Source organism: Rhinopithecus bieti, unplaced genomic scaffold (genome assembly GCF_001698545.2).
Source record: "Rhinopithecus bieti isolate Rb0 unplaced genomic scaffold, ASM169854v2 scaffold_20150, whole genome shotgun sequence".
In the NCBI taxonomy this organism is placed as follows: Eukaryota; Metazoa; Chordata; class Mammalia; order Primates; family Cercopithecidae; genus Rhinopithecus; species Rhinopithecus bieti.
Window position 1 is genome coordinate 3,990,202 of NW_016810565.1, and position 23,326 is coordinate 4,013,527.

The following is a 23,326-nucleotide window of genomic DNA, read 5'->3' on the forward strand; positions in this document are numbered from 1 at the left end:
TTTATGACATCAAATATTCCTCGTAATTAACCCAAAAGGTCAGGGAACTGCACCTCTTTTCTTTCCTGGGCAATTTGGTCTGACCTTTAGTTAGTGAAAGAGGCCTGCTGCTGCCTGCAGTGGCTGGTGAGAGGGGCCCTGCCCTTCTGCTGTTGCTGTACCTATGGCTCCCCAGTTGCCTCTGGGCCATTCCAGCCTCAGTTTCCCCATGTCTGCCATGAGTTAAGTTGGACTCAGCCGAGGTGCAGTGCAAGGGCTCTTTGGCTTCCTTGGAACTGGGAATGAACGCTCAGTTTGTTTGGGAAGCCTCTTGGGAAAGGGTGGGCGTGGGTCTGTTCCCCTCATCCCAGTCTTATGCCTGCCTGCTCCTGCTTTGGGTCCCCTGGAAGGCTGGCGGCAGAGGGGACCCTTTTACAGACCTCGTGCTTGGAGAGTTGTAGCTTGCTAAAGATGAGTTTGTCTCTTAATTACTTGTCCACCTGGTTTTAATAACACTTTTCCCTGCAGAAATACTCACCCCTCAAGATTCTCACCCCTTGTGTGAGGCTCCAGCAACATAAGTAGAAATTAGAGCACTGGGAAGCTCCGTTTGTTGGAACAGCATGACAAACAGGAAAAGAACGAGTGGGCCTGCCTTTATGGGTGGCTCACCCCGTGCCAGACACTCATTTATCTTTGCTGAAATGTTCTGTAATGTGTGCTGTTACGATTCCCATTGTACAGATGACACAATGGAGATTCTGTGAGGTTAAATGTGATCTCACAGTTTACATTTGATGGAGCTGGGCTTTGAACCTGAGGACTGCATCCTCTCACCCCTCCCCTTTTCTGCCACCTTGGCTGGGAAGTGGAGGAGTTCTGACTCACAGCCCAAAGTCCTGTCTACACCGGATGCCAGGAGAAGAACCCAGCATAGAGCAGACGGTGAAGATGCAGCCTCAGCCCTGCCAGGGGGCGGGCAGTGGGGTAGGGGGAGCTGCTGGGCAGTGGGGAGACCTCAGAGCTGCTGGGGTGGCTGGGCTCGGTAAACAGAGGAGGGGTGGAAAGGTGGTGGGGCCCCCAGTCTGCCCATGATAAATATGGTGATTTGTGGACAGCCGTCAACATGGGCTAGAGAAACCTAACGAGCCCAAAACCCTGCACAAAAATCTCTTTGGAAAAATCAACGGGAAACCAAAGCCTGCCAAAGACTTAAGCTTGTACCACTCACTTCTTTGGAGCTCATCGGGCCCAGTTATTTAAGAACAACCACCCAAGATCAACTTTAGAGCCACTTTTCCTTGCAAGGAGAAGGCAGAAAGCTGAGAGGAACATAAGGAGGAGAAAAACACGGAACCTTCTTTGACGGGATCCGTGTGCCTCTTGCCAGGTTTACACTTTGAAATGAGAAGCAAATGTTGGGAAAACATGTCAGACGATCCAGGCTCCGAAACCAGTGAGAGGCTTGGAGGAAACTAAGGAGGGGCGGGAACAGCCTGCATGAGGCCAGCGGCTCCTGTCAAGGGGAAGGGGCCTGAGCAGGAGAGCCCCACAAGCCCACAGATGGGTGGTGATACCGTCCGTCCACATCTGGGCACCTGGCTCAGGAACTTGGCCAGAGCAGGTGGCCACGCTGTCACATGGAGATGGGTCCCAGGACTGGAGACGGATCGAAGCCTGGAGCCAGGAAGGCTGGGGTGTTGGGCTCAGGACAGGCATGAGAACTGTCCTCCCAGGTGTGCAAAGCTCCCAGGGGCCGAAGGAGAACCAGAGAAGGTTCTGGAATTAGAGGGCATCTCCTTGTCCCCAGCAAGGCACCCAGGACAGCATCCTGTTAGCACCTCTGACCTGGTCATCTTGTCTCCCACCTTCCTCTGGGAACAAGTTCCTGGGAGCTCCTATAGGTTTTCCTAGCACATTGCCCTCTCCTGGGATCAGGCCAAAAGCCACTTTCTCCAGAAACAACAGAAGGATTCCACCTGTGCTCCTGCAGCTCCCAGGTTTGGGAGTGAACCGTGGGCTCAGGTTCCTGGGGGCGCTGGAGGTCATCCCCTTCCTAAGGGAGCCATCTTCTGCCTCTGGTGCTTTCTCTGTCCCTGTATGTAACCACACCTCCACAGAGCCACTCTCCCACAGGCCTGGGCACCCACCCACTATGTGGTACCAGGCAGCAGAGCACATGGGCAGGGGCTATGCACCAGCTTGCACCTCACTTTCAAATGGTCCATGCACTTAGGAGCACTGGGACTGGGAGCGAAGGCCTCATCCCTGGAGGCTGTCATCTTACAGGGCTGTGGGAAGAGAGGGTAGGAAAATTCAGATCCTTTCAACTCAGATATTTGCAATGCTCCAGCTGGCAGTGGGCTGGGAGGCCTGGAAGACCTGGCTTGGCCTTGCCTCTTCGTCACCTTCCTATGGGGCAGACTCGGGGATGAGACCACCCATAGTCCACGGGCATCAGAGGCGCTCCCGCCTCTCACTGCGGGTCCGGGAGGTGCTGGCTGTATCTAAGCGCACAGCCCCCAGCCTGGAACCCAGCTCTGGGTAGAGCAGCAGGTGAGGGCTACAGGGGTTCTGACCTCGGGAAACCCTCTCTCTCCTCCCCTTTTGTGTCTCTCGCAGGCCTCCAGGGCAGAGGCTACTTGCATGGCTGCTGAGAGCACTCGGGCCCCCCAACACCGGCAGGTGTGCACTTTCCCAGCTGCTTTGGGCACCCAGGGCCTTCCGGCAGCCAATGCCACACTGACTGTGGCAGCCCCACAGCAGGGGGCCGAGAACCTAGTGGGAATGCTAATGCCGGCAGCTGGATGCCAAGGTGACAGTGTTTATGTGCCCGGCCCCCTGCCAGGCTGCATGGCTCAGCTGATAACCGCTCATTACTCCAGGCCGGCGGTCCACCCTCCTAACAAGCCTCTCGGGGCTGCTTCCTGCAAGGAAAGTGCTTTCCTGTGCTTCAGTGGAGATGGAATAAGAGAAATAGGTGCACGTCTGGGGCAGGATGACAAATCGTTCCGTGAGCTGAACTTTCTAAGGTGTTGTCAGAAGTGCCTGAACTCAAACAGGATCGCTTAGGGAGAGCAAGGTCTCCCGGCAGAAATCCAGGCCTGGGGCACACAGGCCAGGGCAGTACATGCTCCTTTGCTACCCACAAGCTGACTGTGGCCTCTCAGGACGTGCCCTGTGTCCTCTGCAGAGGACTGAGTGAGCCCCAGCCTGACGATGCAGTCCTGAGAACGAAACAAGAAACTGAGGCACGAACATTCTGCAGAGTGGAAAGTGCCCATGTGGCCCCAGAAGGACATGGTAACTCCCTTGGCAGAAGGCTCCATCCACACGCCCAGCTCCTCCAGCCCGTTAGCAGTGGGAGTGCAGGAACAGGAGTCATGACTTGGTTCAGGCGTGATGAGACCCCGCGGGCACTCTGAAACCCCACCGGTCCCCAGCACTGAGCCCACTGCCCTCCTGGTGTCTTGCCCTCATAAACGGCAGCACTCACTGTGCATGCAGGCTGTCAGTGGCTCTCCTCCGGCCAGGTGCCAGGGGCCAGGGCTCCAGCAGCATTCGTACACCTAGGCCCAGGGCAGACAGGGCTTTCCAGACCATTTGTCTGCTCACCTCCAGGAGATGGGTAAATGAGGGCCAGCATGGCCGCGGACCAGGCTGAAGGGAGAGGGCTGTGACCAGCCAGGGCACTCCTGCCTACAGCTGCCATAGCTGGGGGAGACCTAAGGGCAAGGGGCTCTTCAAGGCAGCATGACCTTTGCCTCTGGAACCTGGGGCTTGCTGCTTCAGAAACCAGCTGGGGACGGTGGTCAGTATTTCTGTTCTGCACAGGAACAATGACCACTGGTCCCTGGGGTGCTGAGGCTTTGATGAGACCTGTCTCACCCAAGGCCCAGGGTGTCAGCAGCCAGCTACATCTGCCACAGGTGAAGCCATGTGACACAGCTGCCTGTGTCAGCCCCAAAATGGAGCTTTCCTAGCAGATGGGGAAAGGCACCTTGCGGGGAGAGGGAGGCGTCCACTTCTCCCTGCAGTTCATTAAATCTAGACATGGGAATGCTTGCAGCAGTAGAAAGCTGAGTGATTTGTAATAACAAATGACAAACTGACACAAGGTGTTTTTTAATGACATTCTAGTAAAGTTGTGTCCCAGAGCCCTGGGCTGGGTTCATCTGAATGACCCACTGGAGCCTTCTTCATGGGGAAAGGCACAGAGAACTTTGGTATTGAGCAGAGTTTCTGTTCTTACAGCAGCTCCTGTGTCGTGGGGCGGAGGGAGCTAGGAGCCTGTGTGAGCACTGCCTCCCACAGCTGCCGGAAGCCGCTCAAGCTCCCTGGCTGTCCGCCTGTGGGAGTGGATGGCCGAGTGGATGTGCTTGCTGGGTGAGGATGGAACGGCACGGCGCCTCTCTCACCCCCTGAAGACCCAGCTCAAAGACCATGTCCTCCAAGAAACTGTCCCCAGACCGTTTTGTCTTCCTCAGCCTCTGCCAGAAATGGCCTTTCCTTCTCCTCCGTGGCTTCTTTGGGCCTCTCTCAGATGGGTCACCCTTGTTCCTTGGCCTTTGTTCCACCCATGCTGTGCACCCTACGGAGTCCTCTGGGACAGGACAAGATTTAAGGCTGAAGGTTTCCAATAGGAATCATCCACATCCCAGGAGGTCCCCTGGCAAAGCTGTCTGGTGCTTCCCCACCAAATTCCAGGAGAAACATGGTAACAGATGGCCTGGGAGCAGGACTCAAGCCTGCTTCCTGCCTTGTGGAGACTGCTGAGCTGGTAGCCAGTAGGGAGGCAGACAGATCATCTCTGGCTTCCAGAGAGGCACCGAATTAACAGGGTTCCTTGGGCAGCCGTGGGAACGAGATGGAATCGTAAAGCCTTTCAGTGAAATCACAGAGGAACTGTAGATCCATGACTGTGCCCAAGGATACAGCGTGGACACTGAACAGAGTCTCAGCATCGGGCCCGCCCTGCCTCTTCCTGCCCCACGCTTTCCTCAGTCAGGTGGGGAAGACAGAAGACAGGTTTCCCAGCCTGGCAATGCCCAGACCTAGGAGGAGAATCTCATCTCACGGGTGACCTGTCAATGGTTTACAAGTGCACAATGTGGTGGTGGACTTGGCTGGTCCTCGATCTGTGTCGATTGGAATCTGCATCTGGGTAAATTGAGGTGAGGGGCTCCCGGACTCTGGATAGGGGAGACAAGGTCCACACTGGAGGAAATGTTCCTGCTCGCCTCAGCTGAAGCCCCATTTCCAGGTGACCGGGGTGACATCCCTGCAGAAGCCGCCCACCCACAGGCCACCCTGCTCCTGGGGACTGAGTCACATCCTACTTAGTAGCTTGGGGATGGTTTTACTTTGCAGTTAAGTAATCTTTAATAAGGTAATTAAAAAGGAAAAAGAGGAAAAACAAGGGCACATGAGGTAACCACGCAGCAGCATTGTTGCCAGGGAGGGGCAGCCCTTCCAGCTTTGGCCTCAACACCAGCTACGGCCCCTGGTGCTTCTGAAAGGTCTCTGATTGACACTGTTCCAGGCTCAGTTCATCTCTACTTGCCAAAGGTGGGGTTTGTCTGCTTTCCCCCCTACAGATGCTGCCAGGGTCCCGAGAGTCAGCTTGGGGAGGGTGAGTAGACACGGGGGTTGGGAGGGGAAGGTGGATTCTGGGCCGGGGTTGCATTCAGGCTAGAGAAGGGGGTGGATCCACAAAGGCAGGCTCTGAGGCTTGGAGAGGATCCTGGGCCCCATCTGCATAATGAGTTCTTGACAGTGACAAATGGATACTGACAAATCCTATCCGCTCTCTCGTTTCATCCTTGCAGTGGCTCCAGCATGGAGACAGTGTCGGCTCCACTTTAGGAGCAGGAAACTGAGGTCCAGGAAAGTTGGGTGACTTTCCAAGGGCATCCCCCATGGAGGGATGTGGTAAGGGCTGGCCCAGGCCTTCCAGCTTCATCCCTGCTGCTCCCACTCTACGGGAAGTCTTGTGGGACATATCCTGTGGCTGAACCTCTTCCCATCCAGCAGCATGGGAACCTCTTTCCATCTTCTTTCTCATGAAGAAAACCAAAAGCAAGGATTTCCACTTCTCGGAGCAAGTCTCTACCACCCTCTTCTAATCCGCTGTGTCCTGGACCCCACCCGTATGGGGCCATCCCCCTGTGCCCAGCACCAACTCCGTCCCAGGGACCTTGGCTGCATTCACCTTCCTCTCTCACCATTCACAGTTTTCTGGAATTTTTCCCGGTGCCATTTCCACTGACTCCTCACCAAAGCTCATCTCTCTCATGCTTCCCAGCCCTTGATCTGGACATCATAAGGTTGTAGAAAGATCCTAGAATAGAGACTGAGAAAACTGAGTTCTAGAACTTTCCATCAACCAAAAGCATTATCTTTAACAATAAAACATTTGCAGGTTTGAGGATGGCTTCAGAGAAAGCTGCAGGATTCCAAAGCAGAATGTAGTCTTTGGAAGCCCAGGTGAGTCTTCACCTGGTTGTGTCATGCTGCTTGCATCACGTGGCTGCTCCGAGTCTTTATCTTCTCACCTAAAATTGATGTGGTTGTGATGAAGACTGAGCAAGGAGATGCAATACTGAATTAAGTGCTTGGCAGTGTCAGATGGATTGGCAATACAAGCACCTGCCCTTCCTTCATGACAGGCAACCAGGACCCAAAACTTTCATCCATCTACCTTTCCATCCATCCACTCACCAGTCCACCCATCCATTCTCTTATTCATTCTGTCATCCATCCATCCATCCATCCATCCATTCATCCATTCCTCCACACATCCAATCATTCCTCCATGCGTTCAACCATTTCTCCATCCATCCATGAATCCGTTCCACTCACCCACCCATCCATCTATCCACTCATCTGTTCTTCCACCCATCCAACCATTTCTCTACTCACTCAACCTTCACTCCCTTCCCTTCTCCCTCCTTCCCTCCATCTAACCATCCATCCATCCATCCATCCACCCATTTTCCTACCTGTTCTCTCATTTATCCATCCATGCATCCATCCATCCATCTATCCACTCATCTATTTTTCCATCCATCCAACCATTTCTCTATTCACTCAACCTTCACTCCCTTCTCTTCTCCCTCCCTCCCTCACTCCCTCCCTCCATCTAACCATCCATCCACCCATTTTCCTACCTATTCTCTCATTTATCCATCCAAGGATCCATCCACTCACCCATCCACCCATCCATTCTCCTATCCCTTCTCTCAACAAACCTACCTTCCTTCCTTCCTTCCTTCCTTCCTTCCTTCCTTCCTTCCTTCCTTCCTTCCTTCCAATCCTTAGCCCTAGATTATGTCACAGCTCTGAATTTCTGTAGCATGAGTTCACTGCTCTTACAGTTCATCACAGGGGCCTCTCAAATTCAACTTCCTCCTCCCAAACCAACACCTTTTCTGAGAACCCCCTCAGAAGGCCCTCTCCACTGTTCTTTGGCAAAAGACTTTCCATGGAGAACTTCATGCTATTCTTCAAACTACAGTTTGTTCTTCCTGCCTCCCCCCCGGGCCCTCCCTCCTTGCATACCCACATTACTAAGCATGTTGCATTATGGGGCCAAGAAGTAGAAACAGAGTAATTACCCATCCTTTTTGACTTTGTTTCCTGAGAGACAATTGAACAAAAATAACCCATTGTCATGTGGTCCCTGTCACAGCTACAAAAGCTCTGGAGGTCTGGCGTTCTGGGTCATAGATACTTGCTCGCTTGGCGCCAACTGCCATTGAGAGGGACAAGTTTAGGGTTAGAAATGCACAAACAACCCAAGATGAGTTGGGAGTATTTTTCTTTTTTTCTTTTCTTTTTCTTTTTTTCAGTGGTGCTCAAGACTGAAGTTCTTTTCAATATGTCAGGCTTTTCAAAAAATGATTAAAATGCACTGGATTATTAAATAGAGCTGCTTCAGACTTAATTTAGCAAACTGTAACATTTTATCATTTTATAAAGCCCTTTTTAATGAAAACCGTCTGCAAGGAGACCAAATATCGAGGCTGAAATCATGTTTTCTCTATATTTGTTATCCCTGAAGATGTTGTTCCCAGATTTTACAGAAATAATAAATTTCATTTAGAAGTTTGGGCCTCCGCGGCCGTGCCACACATCTCTGAATTTTCCAATTTGCAGTGAGAGAAGCTAATCCCACTGTAATTTTTCAGACTTGCCAACTCCTGACCGCAATTTCATACCTTCCTTGCCTCTTTATAAATGTAGAACTTGCAGCAACATTCGACCCAATGTGTTTATTTTACATGAGCCCAGAAAACGTTGTTCTAATAAGCATAAACATATTTTCTCAGTGACAAATGTTTTCATCCTGTAGCTCCTGATTTCACAGGTCACTGCTTTGTGCTATTTCCCACAGGTTGTCCCTCAGCCACCGGGAATTAGGCAGGAGGTGTCCGAGCTGGCTTTACACCGTACAGGGTGTCATCTGTTTTGGTGTTGTGTGTGCCTGTCAGACATCCAAACCTGTTCTGGACATCCCTCCAGTGACACCTCATTAACAGAGGTGAGACTTCCAGTCCCAGAAATTATGTCTGCCATAAAACTACCTCGAAAGTGATTTCTCAGGTCCAAGGCCTGTGACCTGTCTTGGTGGCCGTCTGATGGCCTGTCTCCATGTTGGAAGCAGAGGTGGCTGGAGCCCGAGTTGCCGTGTGAAGTGGGCCAGGCCCTATGGCCACAGCTGGCAAGGTCATGACTGGCAAACAGCCAGTCAGAATTACTCCTGAGAGCCAAGGTAGTGGGGCGTGGCGGGGGTGGGAGTGCTAACCTGGTTTGGCCCCTCTGGCTTCTGGAGTCTGGCTACAGAAGTCAGGTGGGTCATGGGGCCAGGTAGTTCCTCCCTGGCTCCTCCTGGAGGGCGTTTTGTTAACTCAGATCTTTGGAGAGCAGAACAGGGTTTGATGAGAACAGTGGAGCCCACAGCATAGAAAGGGCATCTGTCCATCGGATCCCCCAAAGCCAATATCTTAACACTAGTCAGAGTCTGTGGGCCAGTCCGGTTCTGTTCAGCAGCTGGGCTTTGGCTGGATTCTGAGAGCACCCAGTGCCTCCTCTCTGAGGATCAAGTTGGGAGGCAAGCTGTGGCCAGGGGCACCCCTCTCTGCTGTGATTTCAGCCTCCAGGTGCTGCTGGTCCTGGGATGGGTTTGTGTCTCCTGCTTTGCACATGGCTTGCAGGCATCACAGGTGCAATTGCTCTCAGTGCACTTTGGGGGCCCAGTTTTTTATCAAGGACTGGAAGTAAGGCCACCAACCATCCTGGCTTGCCTGGGACTGAGTTTTCTGGGATGCAAGACTTTCAGAGTTAAAATCAAGAGAGTTCCAGGCACACCAGGGAGGCAGATAAGCAGTGTTTATGCCACCGCCTTTGGTGAAAAGTCATTTTCTGTTGGGGGCCCAAGTGGAACGTATCTCTCCTCCACCATGCTGCAGGAACGTGGACACCAGGGCACATCCTGTGTAACACCATAAGTGTTCCCCAGCTGCTTCCAAGTGTCAAGTGATGTTCTCTCCACTTCTTGTCCCCATCAGAGTTAGGCACACCAGCACATTACTGTCTGGGGCCATTCTCAGTCCTCAGCACCAGGGGACTGGCACCCAGGGGCTTGATTCCATGAGTAACTGGCCTTCCTAAGAGGCCAGTGCTCTCAACACACTTAGGAAGAGACCAAGGCCAGAGGGGACAAGACTGGCTGACTGTCACTCAGTGAGCTGGTGACACTGTGGGGGTCTGGACAGACCCCAGGGCACTGACCTCCCAGCCCAGGGCTTTTTCTACCACGTATGCCCCAACCTGGCTCCAGCAGACCCCCTACGCTCTCCTCCCAAGAAGTGAGGCCGACTTTCAGTTCAGCTGAGGTCACCCAGAACTCCCTGCAGCTTTTGTCACATCCAGCCTTACGCTCCCATCAGTGCGAATGCCCCCAACTGGCCTTACCGACAAACTAGCAATCTTCCGAACCCCATGCTGCGAAGAACAAAGGACCAATTCAGCCTCCCGGGCAGGGAAGGGGTCTCATTAAGACCCTGGCAGCCAATGTGGGGGCTGAGGTATTGTTTTTAATGGAAAAACAAGAATTTGCTGTTATGTGTTAGATTAAAGGCTTTGTCCTGGGGAATTAATCGGATTGCTACTGGCCTTGAGTCGGTAGCCTTTGACTTCCCATCCTCAGAGAAGTCACAGACCAGGTCCGTGAAATTGGTTCATTTCTCTTTCTGGTATTTAATGAAGCCCCAGACAGCCGTGGCACGGCGTCTCCTCCCCAGGGCGGCTGTGAATTACCTGTCACCTGCACTGGCGACAGTCTCTGAGCACTCACCAGCCCACCCCCCTCCTCCGCTAATCCATCCAAGACACACTGCCAGATTCATCCTCGGAAAACACAGCTCTGGTCACGAACTGCTCAGAAGCCTGGGTCTGCCCACCGCCTCCAGAATAATCTTCAAATTCTCCCGTCCCCTGAGCTCCTGTTTCAACCAACTTCAACTTTTTATTGGAGTATAATACACAGGTGGAATAGTACATGGATTGGAGGGACACATATTGAATTTTCGCAGAGTAGCAGCGCACGCCTCTAGCCATCCCCCAGAGCAAGAAACAGAACCACACCAGCGCCCCAGAAAACCTCCCACCACACCTCCCTTCCAGGTGGCAGCCTTCTGTCCCAGGGGTGACCATTACCCTGCTTTCCACACTATTTTTAAGTGGTTTGTACACCTTTATACGTGAAATTATACAGTACATTGTGTATGCTTTTGTGTTCAATATGTTTTAAAAAGGTGGCCTCTCCTTCCAGATTTGCATACCCCACACAGCCGGGAAATAGTACCCACCTCCCAGACAGGCCCCACCATGCGACCCTGCTCCCCTGGGCATCACTCATGCCTCAAATTCTTGACCATCCAATCAGGAGCCTCCTCTTCCAGGAAGCCCCTTTGGATTCCCCTGCATACTGAGAGCTGCCTCCTATGAGTAAACTTCCCCCTGTGGATCTCTGGTTAGACAGGGAGCTGCTCAGGGATGAGGACTCCTGGGGGTACTGTCTAGGGACTTGCCTCCCCAGGGGAAGTTTGTCCATAAACAATGGCGCTTGCCACTCCATTGTGAGTTCCCGTTTCTTCCTCTATTGTAGTGTATCCTGACCCAAGGCATGAGTTTGCTTGTTGTTGTCACCATGGATTTCAGATGGTGGTAAAGTCTCCTGGGAAAGAGCGGGAGGAACTGAGGAAGAAGCGGGAAAGAGAGGGAGGGAAAGAATGGCTAAATGTTTGAAGGCCTACTATGTGCAAACTTTTGTGGTCACTATGCTGCTATTGCCTGGTTCCATCGTCTCAACCATCTCCTGAGGCAAGTTCAATTTCCCTACAAACTGTGTGGCCCCGCACAATTTACTTGACGTCTCTGAGCCTCTGTTTTCTCCTCTGTAAAGTGGGGATCATGGAACCACCTTGCAGGCTGCTGTGAGGACAGGTGATAGAGAGGCCAAGAGCTGGCCTGGAGCTGGGGGAATGGGAGGCCACCAAGTCACAGCTGTGATCACAATCTCGATGTCCTGTGTTTGCATCTCACCTTGGAGGAAGGAGGAAAGGCTGAGAAGCTCTTCCCACCCCTGGAGGAAGCTGAGCAAGTGTCTGGAAAGCTGCCTGCAGCCCCAGCAGCCTCCGGTTCCCCTGAGGAAATCTCAGAACCTCTTTCCTCCTCTTGTGGACCCTGCTGGGTCCACAAGTGTGATCCAGTGTGATCCAGCTGAATAGCTCTGGAAGCCCCCACAGCTAAGCAGGGGCCATTCCATTTCTTCCAATCTTGTCCAAGGTGAGGGTCTGGCCCAGTGGGGAGAACTGGGCCGTGGTCGCACCCACCATGCACCCCCAGCACCCCTTCCCTGAGGTCTGCATGTCTGCAAGAGGAGGGGACACACTGGACCTGCCTGAGAGCTGGCAAGAGCTTTGTATCTCTGCGTGGCACAAGACAGAGAGGTCCGGTTGCTGCTCAGCTGGAGTGAAAGCCGGGGTCGGTGGGACTTTGGGTGTGGATTCTAAGGAAACATCTTTCCACCACACCTTCACTGTGAGTGACTAAGACCCCAGAGTTCCATCTTTCATTTGGCAGAAATCTGTGAAAGTTAATTCCTATTTCATACCCAACAAATACCCTACAGGGACTGAAGATGTAATAAATGACAAATAGAGCATTAGAAAAGAGAAGAAAAATACTGGACTCTCAGATGGGGAAGGCTTTCTAAGCAAGATGCAAAATCCAGATGCCGTGAAGGAAAATAATAACTAATGTAAGATCACAAGACCACTGAGTGCCGAAAGACACACACACGCGCGTGCACACACACACACATGCACACACGCACACACACAGACATGCACGCACACACACACGCACACACACATGCACACACGCACACACACACTCACACACACAGATACGCACACACACGCACACACGCACGCACACACCCACACACAGACACACTCACACACATAGATGCACACACGCACACACACATGCACACATGCACACACAGACACACTCACACACACAGATGCACACACACGCACACACACATGCACACACATACACACACACAGACACGCACACATGCACACAGAGATGCACACACACAGATGCACACACACGTACACACAGACACACACACAGACACGCACACACATGCACACACACACAGATGCACACACACATACACACACACACGCCACACACACAAACACGCACACACACACACACAGACTAAAATTAAAATATAAATAACAAACCGAAGGAATGTAGTTGAACATTTCTGATAGACAAACGAGCAATACCCTTAAAAACCAAAAAAGTTGTAAATTAATTGAAACAACTCTCAATAGAAAAATGGACACAGGCTCCGAGGAGGCGATTCACAGAGAGGAGCAAAAATAGCAAGAAACAGCTGGAGAGATTCTTGACCACAGAAGTTTACATTACAATAGGAAACAATGAGATGTGGGGTCCCTTTGGCTGCTGACATTGGCCCAAATGTTCCTGTTTGACAGTAGCCAGGGCTGACAAGGGTGTGAGCACCAGGCACAAGCATGTGCATCCATGCTGTGTGCATGCCTGTCTCAGGAGTGTGCTTAGGAAGAGTCTTCCGTGATGAAAAATGCAGCGACCCCCGGACACAGCCGTGGGTTGTAGGGATCTGGCATGACTTGCTGCAGTGTCTTTCTCTGGGTCTCAGCAGGAAGGACACGTCTTGTCCACTCATGCCTGTTCATCTTTAATGCTCTCACCTCAGAGCCTATAAAACTGGGGCAACCCCCCATCACCCGTGTGAAGAGATGTGGGGCCCAGAGCGGGGCTGGTGCACATGGGGGCACTCCTGCTGTGACCGCTCCCTGCAAAGCCTCGTCCCCCACTGGGTCCACCTCATTCTGGAGGACACCCCCAGATCTCAGGCCGTGCATGTGTGTTCAGGCCTGGGTGCAGTCACAGCTCTCAGAGTGGCCGCTGTGGCAGCTGCTGGGTCTGGAGTTGGGGACCTTGGCAGGGCAGGCTCCGTGAGGCTCTCCTGTGCGTGAGCTGACTCACATGCTTGCCTGTGGGGACTGTCACACCGGTTCTGGGGATGGGGACCCGGGATGAGTGCCCTTCAGCCTTTCCATGGGACCCAGGGCCTGCCAAAGGTGGCGGATACTCCAGGCCTGGGGTGGGGTTGCTGCTGGCCTCCCAGCTGGTGGCAACCTCCTAGGAAAGACCCCCACCTTCCCTGCAGGTGTCCGCTGTGCTCCCCACCCACGTGTGTGGCCTGGGCGGGCTGGGCCGGAGGTCCCGGGCATCCCCGCCCTGCGATCCTAATGTGAAGGCTGCGCTGCCCACCAGGTGGCCTGGCTCCAGGACTGGAAATTCGAGAGGACCCTTCCTGCCCAGGGTTTCTCTCCAAGCCCACAGCGCCTGGGGAAAAGCAGCCCCTCGTCCTCAGCCGCAGCTCACGATGCCCCCTAGCGGGATCCGGGCTGGCGGCGTCTGCACGAGCAGGGTTTTGGGGTGGGTGGGAGCAGCCTGGCTCTACTGTCCCTGCAGCCTGGGCCTGGGGCCTGGGGCCTGGGGCCTGGGGTCTGTTGTGCAGGGAGGAGATGCCCCTAGAAATGAATGGAAATGAGAAAGAGTGAGGAGGACCCCACGACCAGAGATGCAGAGGAAGGAGGGGGAGGGAAAGGAAAAGGAAGAAAGGGAGTGGGGAAGGAAAGGGACAGAGACCCAGAGACCGAGAAGGGGGAGGATAGCAGAAGAGGGGAAGGGAAGAAGGAGCAGTGGGAGGGAGGGAGGGAGGGAAAGAGGATGAACTGGGGGGAGGGAAGCCCTGAACCAAGGCGGCGAGAAACGGAGCTGGGGAAGATGCCAACAGTGTTCCCCATCCCCCACTCTTCCATTCATCCTGCAACTGATTTGGACACAAATCTGCCTCACTCTCTGGGGGCAATGTTTTTCTTGTTTATGAATGGGTTTGAACACCTGACCCCTCCCTGCCCCAGTGCATCTTGCAAGTCCCTTAAACTTGTGGGGAGATGCAGTTGCAGCCTCTGAGATGGTCTCTGAAGAGTTTGGCCTCCTGGTGTTCACACCCAGTGTAATCCCCTCCCCTTCAGTGGGAGCTGGTCTTAGTGATGGCCTCTCATGAGTACCATAAGCAGACATGATGGGACATCACTTCTAAGATGAGGTTTTAAACATGGTGGCTTTCACCTTTGGGTCCCCCCTCCATTAGCTCTCTCACTCTTGGGGAAGGAAGCTGCCATGTTCTGAGGCTGCCCTGCGGGGAAGCCCCTGTGGCCAGGGACCAGAGCCTGCCCATAGCACATGCACGGGCTTGGGAGTAGAGCATCCCCACACCAGTCGAGTCTCTGATGAGACCACAGCCTCAGTCAACAGGCTCACCGCAGCCTGTGACAGACCCTGGGACAAAGGCACCCAGCTGAGCCATCCAGATATTCCTGGTGCTCAGAACCTGTGAGACGATGAATGTTTGTGATCCCTAGCTGCTAAGTTTTGGGGTTGTTACACAGCCACAGACAGCTAATACAGGAGACCCCCAGGGAGAACAAAGGGCTCTGCCTCTGATGGAGTGTGGGCACTGGCTGGTCACTCTCTGGACACTCTCTGGCCCTGGGAGCTCTCTTGGTTCCAGCCTTGGAGTTCCAGATGAGGAAACTGAGGCCTGGAACAGGGTGGCGTTTGCCTGAGGTCTCTCCTGCTTTGGCCAGGGGCTGGAGTAGCTTCCTTGGCAGGCCTGACTTTGGGACTTGGAGACACTAGGTCCCCAAGGGCTCTGCTGGGGGAGACGTGCTGCAGCCTGCTGGTGCAGTCACATGAGAAGGTCTTTGGACCCTGGCAAGGGCAGGCACAGGGCATGTGGTGATCAGGAGGGCAGCTTCCTTTAACCTCCCCTGGCCCCCTACTCTCCCTTCCTCATAATGGAAGTGGTTTGGGGCAGGCATGGTTGGAGGGAGCGGGGCTGGGGTCAGGGCAAGGGTTTGCCCTATTCTCCGTGATTTGGCTAAATGGTGGTCCCACAGGTGGCTTAGAAGGCTTCCTTCCCTACCCACACCTCCCACTATAAGTGAGGAGCTGGGGCCCGGGAGGGAAGGACGTGGCTCAAGCTCACAGCAGAAGCTCTGCACAGTGGTGAGCAGGGCCGCTGAAGCTCCAGACACGGGGGTCCTCAAAACAGCTCCCCACTCACCCCACAAACCCTCACTACATCTGGAGACCAGAGCTGGCCAAGAAGGAGAGGGAAGTGGGGAGCCAGACATGCCCACATCTGCACCTCAGGTCTGAGGCTGATGGGTCTCCCCCATTCCCCACACATCCTCTTTGGGCCCCAGTTCCGAGCCATGGTGAGCACTCTGGGCATCCCACTCAAGAGAAATGATTTAGGCTCACCAGGTAAGACACAGGATCCCTGATTAAATGGGAATCTCAGATAACCAATGAATAACTTTTAGATATAAGTATATTCATGCAATATGTGGGATACACTTATACTAAAAAAGTATCTATTGTTTATCTGAAATTCAGACTTCATAAGGCATCCTTTTTCTCATTTGCAAAATCAGGCAATCCTATGACAAGGGCAGGCAGGCTCCGTACAGATGGCTGTGAGCCTCTGGCTTTGGGCCAGGTCACACTATTCCTTTCTTGGGTATGGGAGTTGGGGACTTAGCAGGGAAGAGCCGGAAGCCTGATAAATAAACACCAGCACCCCTTGTTGATAACTAAACACCAGTACCCCTTGCTGATAACTAAACAACAGCACCCCTTGCCATCTTGGGCTGGATTTCAGCCCTCACCTCTTCACACCCTGGGCCTTGGGCAGGCAACCAGCGACACAGCCCTTTGAGGGCAAGGTGAATTGTGATATCTTTTTTTTTTTTTTGAGACGAAGTCTCGCTCTGTAGCCCAGGCTGGAGTGCAGTGGCACGATCTCGGCTTACTGCAAGCTCCGCCTCCCAGGTTTATGCCATTCTCCTGCCTCAGCCTCCCGAGTAGCTGGGACTACAGGCGCCCACCACCTCGCCTGGCTAGTTTTTTGTATTTTTTTAGTAGAGACGGGGTTTCACCGTGTTAGCCAGGATGGTCTCGATCTCCTGACCTCGTGATCCGCCCGTCTCGGCCTCCCAAAGTGCTGGGATTACAGGCTTGAGCCACTGCGCCTGGCCGAATTGGGATATCTTGAAGGGTAATGAGCTCCCTGTCACAGGAGGTGTGTCAGGACTGAGAATGTGATAGCAGCAGAAGAGAGGAGAGCATAAGCCATTCAGCTCACCAATGGGTCTAGAAAGAAGTTACCGAGGACTCTTCTGGGAGTGGTGCCCTTGGAACCAATCTTGAGCGCTGAGTGGAGATGACCCAGAGGAGAGCAGGTAAGGGAGGTGCAGGCAAGGGAGCAGGCCCTGCAGGGGCTGGAGGAGGTGCAGAGAAGGGTGTGTGGCTGGGAGATGGTGACAAGAGGCTGGGTGAGTTTGCTATCGCTACTGTAACAAATCACAACCAACTTACCAGCTTGAAACAACACAAACTTTTCTGCAATCAGAAAATCGACATGGGGCTTATGGGGCTAAAATTGAGGTGTGCTCAAGGCTAGGTTCTAGAGCCTCCTCTGGAGGCTCCAGGAGAGAATTCGCTCCTGAGGCTTTTCCAGCTGCTAGAAGAGCCTGCATTCCTTGGCTCGTGGCGGCATCATTCTAATATCTTGTCCATTGTCCCATCTCCTTCTCTGACCCTGAGCCTTCCCACCCACTGACCTCCTTCTTACCTTATAAGAACCCCAAAATCTCACTGGGCTTGCCTACATAATCCAGGATCATTCCAGATCATCTCCCATCTCAAAATTCTGAATCACATCTGTAAAGTCCTTCCGTCACACAGGGTGACAGATTCACAGGTCCCAAGGGCTGGGACATGGGCATCCTTCAAGGGCATCCTGTGATTTTCTCAACAAGGGCAACTGGCAAGCCTAGCAGGTGCTAGTCAGAGGCAGCCTTGGACACCAGCTTCCGGGATGCAGTCCTTATCTTGAGGCCCTGGGGAGCTACTGGCAGGTTGTAAGCTGGGCCCCCTCCCCAGAACCCTGCACCTAATCTGAGTAGAGCCAACTTCAGGCCCTGCTGGTGGAAGCCGGTGTGGGTCAGGGGCAGCCCGAGCCCCCTGTGACCCTGGTGTGGCCAGTGGAGGTGGGTGGCTGTGTGCTGGGACAGACGCTCATGAGCCTCAGCAGCAGAGCTAGGGCAGGGAGGGGGTGTGGGCAGCTTGCCTCCATGGGCAAAGCGTGTAAAACACCTGCTTCACATGACAGCTGCAAGAGTGTGATTTCCATCCCAACCTGGCACACCGGGGACGCCCGTTGCACGCAGTCCTGGTGGGACTCAGCAGCTGCTGCAGAATTCTGAGGCTGTGAGCTCTGCCTGTGGGGAACGAGGCCTTTGATGCTGATGAGGCAGCGGGGAGGGAGGAGGGGGCTGAGCCTGAAGTCCCCCAGTCCCCAGCCCCAGCCCCAACAGGCAAGGTCTGCTTTCTACAGAGCCTGGCATTTGGGGCCTTGCTGGGAGAATGCAGCCCACACACACGAGCCCTGCTAGCTGGAAAGGTTGAGCTAAGGTCCTCAGCGAGGCATGACTGAGGCCTTCTCAGACACAGCACGGTGGGAGGCTCAGCCTGTGTTCGGGCCTCTGTCTCCTCTCCTCTACTTTTGCCTCATTTTGGCCTTCACCTTTCATCAGAGTGGGTTGGGTCTCTGTGGGGACTCCGTGGGGAACCTGAGGATGCCCCTGTTTCTCTGAGTCTGAAGACAATTCATCAAGGCCCTCATTAAGCCCCAGCGTGCTGACCATGGGGTCTCACTGTGGTCTGGAGGAGAGGTTCTGCTTCTCCCACCCCATCTAGACTGATTTCCTTTATCACTGTTATTATTATTTTAATTTTTTATTTTTTGAGACAGAGTCTCACTCTGTGTCCCAGGTGGAGTGCAGTGGCACAGTCTAAGCTCACTGCAACCTCCGCCTCCCAAGTTCAAGAGCTTCTCCTTCCTCAGTCTCCTGAATAGCTGGGACTACAGGCGCCCGTCACTATGCCTGGCTAATTTTTGTATTTTTAGTAGAGACAGGGTTTCACCATGTTGACCAGGCAGGTCTCAAACTCCTGACCTCAGGTGATCCACCTGCCTCGACCTCCCAAAGTGCTGGGATTACAGGCGTGAGTCACCGTGCCCAGCCTAGACTGATTTTCAAACCCTGTTCTCCCTCCTGTGCCCACTCTGGTCCTGGCTCTTGAATCATCCTCCAAGTTTCTCACCTCAGAGACTTTGTCTGTGCCATTCCTTCCCCACAAGAACATCTTGCCTCCAGCTCCACCTCAGAGCCTCGCTGGCCTTCACTGCCATGTGCTCATCTTATCTGAGTCTTTTCAGGAACCCATGTCTTCCTGCTGCCCAATCTAGTCTGTTCCATGCTGTTCCGGGTTCTCAGAAGCCTGGGTCTCTAGCTCGGATGCGGCAGTGATGGCTCTCCATCTTGGAGGATGGCTGGGAATTTGCATGTCTGGGTCATTTTGGACATTGGTGACTCTGACATTGAACAGTGTTGCTATGACACCCGCCCTTACAGCCCTGTTGCCTAGAACAACCCCTGGTACCTGGAAGTGGCTCCCTCCAGCTACTGACTAAAAGGAGGAGTCTGGAGGTGAATAACACTGAGAGGGGTGCCAGGGTCCCGGAGCCCTGCTGGGCCAGGGAGCAGTTCTGGATTTGTCGGTGCCTAGGGGAGAAAAGCTGGGGAAGAGCTCATGCAGAAGGGGACATTGGAGCCGGGTTGTAAAGGCTGAGTAGGAGTCTGTGAGCGGGAGAAGTGGAGAAATTCGTGCTAGAATGAACATGTGTGTCCCTGTGGACCCAGGGTCAGCACATGACAGCCCCGAGTCCACATTCTGCCTGAGACCTCTTTTTGCGTGGCCTGCAAGCTAAGAATGGCTTCACATGTGGGAAAGCTTGTCTTATAAAAAAGGCAAAGAAGAATATGCAGCAGAGACCACATGCAGCTCCAATGCCTGAAATGTTTACTCCCTGGGCCTTGACAGAAAAGTTTCCTGAGCCCTTTCTGCACAAGGGGGAGGATGTACATGGGGCTGACCCTCTCCTAGGAGCTCCGGGAGGGCTGAGGATGGGAGCTGGAGTCGACTTGCACGTAGGGGAGAGAGCCATGAATGTGGATCCACCACCCACTACTGCGCAGGCAAGGCAAGCTCCTACCCATCTCTGGCCTCAGTGGGTGACGGCCTGTTTCTCACAGGAAGGCGGGAGGGCTGGATGAGATCACTGCTGTCACAGAGTTGAGCAGGCCCGGCTGGGGGGCCCACCGTCTCTGCAGCCAGATCCGTGACCCTCGGGCCTGGGAGGGAGAAGACTCCCACACTCCGTTTTGAATTAGCCATATTTTCCACCGGCTGCCTGAGTCTGGAGGGACCCAGCAAGACGACGTTCCAAGCTTAGTAACGTTTCAGCTCTAATGAGCTGGAATTCTGGTGGTTTCTTTTAATCCCACTGTGTTTACCTCAATCAGCGATCGAAGGTTGGCTGGGATGGTTGTCATTTTTTTCTGTGATTAGGGCTCTGGCAGGCGGGCCTGTTTTCCAGGAAAAGCCACTCTTTCCCATCTCCGCACAGACTCACAGTGTCTTTGGAGGCCCCAGATTGCCAGACTGGGATGTGGGTCATAGCAGTGGACACCAGGTGGACACCAGGCTTCTCGCGCAACTCTGGTGCTTTGCATCAGCTCCTGTTGTATCCAGTTGTAACTGCTGGTTACACTTCCTGAAGACGGGGGCCGTTTCTGAGTTATTGTCTTAGTTTGGATTCCCCCAGAAGCAGAACTTGAGACAAGGTTTTCGTACAAGCAGTTTCTTTGGACGGCGATACCAGTAAACACAAATAAGGGGCAGGATGCATTTCCAAGCACGCTCCCACTGGGAGACACTGAGACACAATCCTCCTGGGGAGCCCCAGGGGTCAGCATAGGGCACGTGCCCCAGAGCTACCCCATGCAGAAGTGGGGTCCTTGAATGACAGCACTGCTCCGAGAGATGTCAGCTTCCGAGTATTTCGGGCCAGCCGTGTGTGCATGGAACAGACATTAGCAACTTCAAAGAAAGCACCTCAGGCAGAGAGAGGCAGCAACTGGCAGCTGGACGGCGGCTGGCACGCTCTGAAATGTGAAATCCAAGGGGATGTAGCAGGCCCAGCGCATCTGCTACCATCATGTTTACATGTCCTACCATCCATGCCTATGCCACCGCCACGTGCATGTCTGGTCCTTCAAAACTCTGCAGCACAGCATGGCCAAGTGACTCCCCTAATGGACAGGGAAATGGACCAGAGTCCTGGGAATACATGCACATGACTGTTACCCTGACAGTGTAACCCGCCTGGATTTCTTAAATGCCTGCTCTGTACCGGGCCTGGGAATGCCTAGAGGACGTTGACACAGGCAGGCCCCTGGTTCCCCTGTGTCTCCTCCAGGGCTCAGAGGGACACCACCCAGAGAATGTGTTCAGGAAGCATGTGCTGAGTTCCAAGGTGCTGAGCAATGCCCAGCATCAGGAGCATTCAGGAGGGCCAGGCTGGTGACCTTCAATAGCAGGCCAAGCAGATGGGAGCAGGGGCTTCTGATGTGCCACAGGGGCCAGGCAAGGTCTCTGACTTGGGGTGGGAAGGGGTTCGCCTATGTTGTAAAACTCATACTGGCTGATGGGCTAGAGTCCTATGGGTGCTCGTGACCCTAGGCACACACTGTGCGGCCCAGGGACCTGGCCTGAGGGGAGGTCCAGGTGGGTGAGGGAAACGCAGGCCATGTCACTTACTGTACAGTGGCCCCAGTTACCGATGCTGAGGCAGCAGCATCCCTTCCCTCCCTAACAGCCTAAGTCTGGCTCAGGAGACACCCTCCCTTCTCTTACAGTCATTGGTCTGCACAGCAGCTGTGAAGATTCAGGCCTAAGAACTCTGCTTTGCGGGTGACACTGCTGAAGTGGCCTTGCTGGTGAGCGGCCCATCAGACCTCACTCCTGAAGATGTCCTGGCCCTTTCCCTTGCTGTCAGCTAGACTCTGCATTGCTTCATGCAACACACGTTTCTGTTCTCACAGTTCCTATGGGGCAGCAGTCCAGGCCTGGCTGACCTGGGGCCCCTGCTCAGCATCTCATGAGGCTGCAATCAGTGTTGGCTGGGTCGCATTCTCATCTGGAGGCTTAACTGGGGGGAAATTGGCTCCCAAGCTCATTGAGGTTGCTGGCAGAACTCACTTCCTTGTGGCTCTAGAACTCATGGAGGCCTGCTTCTTCAAGACCAGCAGAAGAGAGCGTCTGACCCTGAGCTCCAGGCCCTCCTTTCAGGGCTTCCGCCTGAAGCACGCAAGCTCACCAAGTGTGATATTAATACTTCAAAATCCACCAGCCTAGATCTGCTATAACTCCTCTCCTTTGCCATGTTCTGTTGCTTAGAATGCAGCCTCGGGTCTCGTACACTGAGGGACTGTACAGGCATGGATAGTGTGGGGAGGGAGGGACTACTGGGGTCATCTTGGGGTCTGTCTGTCACACCATCCTTCATTCGTTTGGCCAAAAAATGTCCCAAGATGCTGGCCTTAGCTCACACCAACTAGAATGGGCACTTGGTTTTGTCACCCATGGAATGAGTATGGCTTCCTACTGCCATCTGAGGTTCCTCCAGTGATGGTGCCTTGTCGGGGGCATGCAGCCCTGGGGAGGGGCTGGGTTCTGTGGGAGGGAGGTTCGGAGAGCCCTGAGTGAGCCTCACCTCTCACCTGCACCTATATTGCCTGACTCTGACCCAGGAGCTCATGTGGAGCGCAGACCTGGAGGCATGTCTTTAGCGAGGTACACACTCCTGCCCACACCTCCGGCCTCCTGCCCACACCTGCAAGGCAGAGCCTTCTGTTTGGATCTGCCCCACTCCACCTGCTTTGTGACATTAGGGAAATCACTCACCCTCTCTGGGCCCACGTTGTCCCTGCAGTGAAGTGGAAGCGGATGGACTGGGCAGGGCCCAGCGTCCTCATCTGTACAGGGGAGACAGTGCCACCCAGGAGGGGACTCTCTCTGAGACTGTGGTCCTGGTGGCAGGGGAATCGAGGGAAGGACCGGCTGGGGCCCAGCAGAGGAGACTCAGCAGAAGCCAGCATCTCCACATCTGCCTTTCCTCTCTCTCCCCAAACTCGTGCTGTTTTGTTTAAAAAAAAAAAAAAAAATGGCCTTCTTTCTTTAAAACAACAGACAGGCAATGAACCTCCTGTGCCCAGGGCCTGGAAGAGACCTGCGGGAAAGTGCAAGCAACAGAGCCCGAGGGGTCACTGTGAAATGCCAGCCCTGCCACCCTCACCACCGTGGGGAACACAGAAACCAGAGCCTGTGGTGGCAGAGGGGAGCTGTGGGCAGTGGCGGCAAGCACTTGAGCTCTCCGCTGGCCTCTCATTTCCCCGTGAGCCCTCACTCAGACATGCGCCAGCCCACGCATCCGCCATCGCCGGCCTCCACCTGCAGGCTGGCAAGGCAGCTGCCCAGTGTGTATTTTACATTTGCCTTTTCCAAAGCCAGCCCAGCGTGTGGCCTCCAGTGGCGCTGGCCTCCCGCCGTCTCGGCACGGCTGACTGGCCTCCCGCCGCCTCGGTGCGGCTGACTGGCATTTTGGAAAAAAAGTGAAATTGGAGAGTGTTCCCTTTCCCTCTTCGTGAGAGAGTCCTGGGGTGCGGGCTGG

The 23,326-nt window shown here is 54.0% G+C and overlaps 1 long non-coding RNA gene across 1 annotated transcript; it reads left to right on the plus strand.

Annotated features, from left to right (window-relative positions):
- Positions 1–841: 841 nt before the first annotated feature.
- On the plus strand, positions 842–6,390 carry LOC108542296 (uncharacterized). The gene is made up of 3 exons (XR_001889224.1): positions 842–924; positions 5,577–5,611; positions 5,808–6,390. It is a non-coding gene; the product is annotated as an uncharacterized LOC108542296 (long non-coding RNA).
- Positions 6,391–23,326: the final 16,936 nt, after the last annotated feature.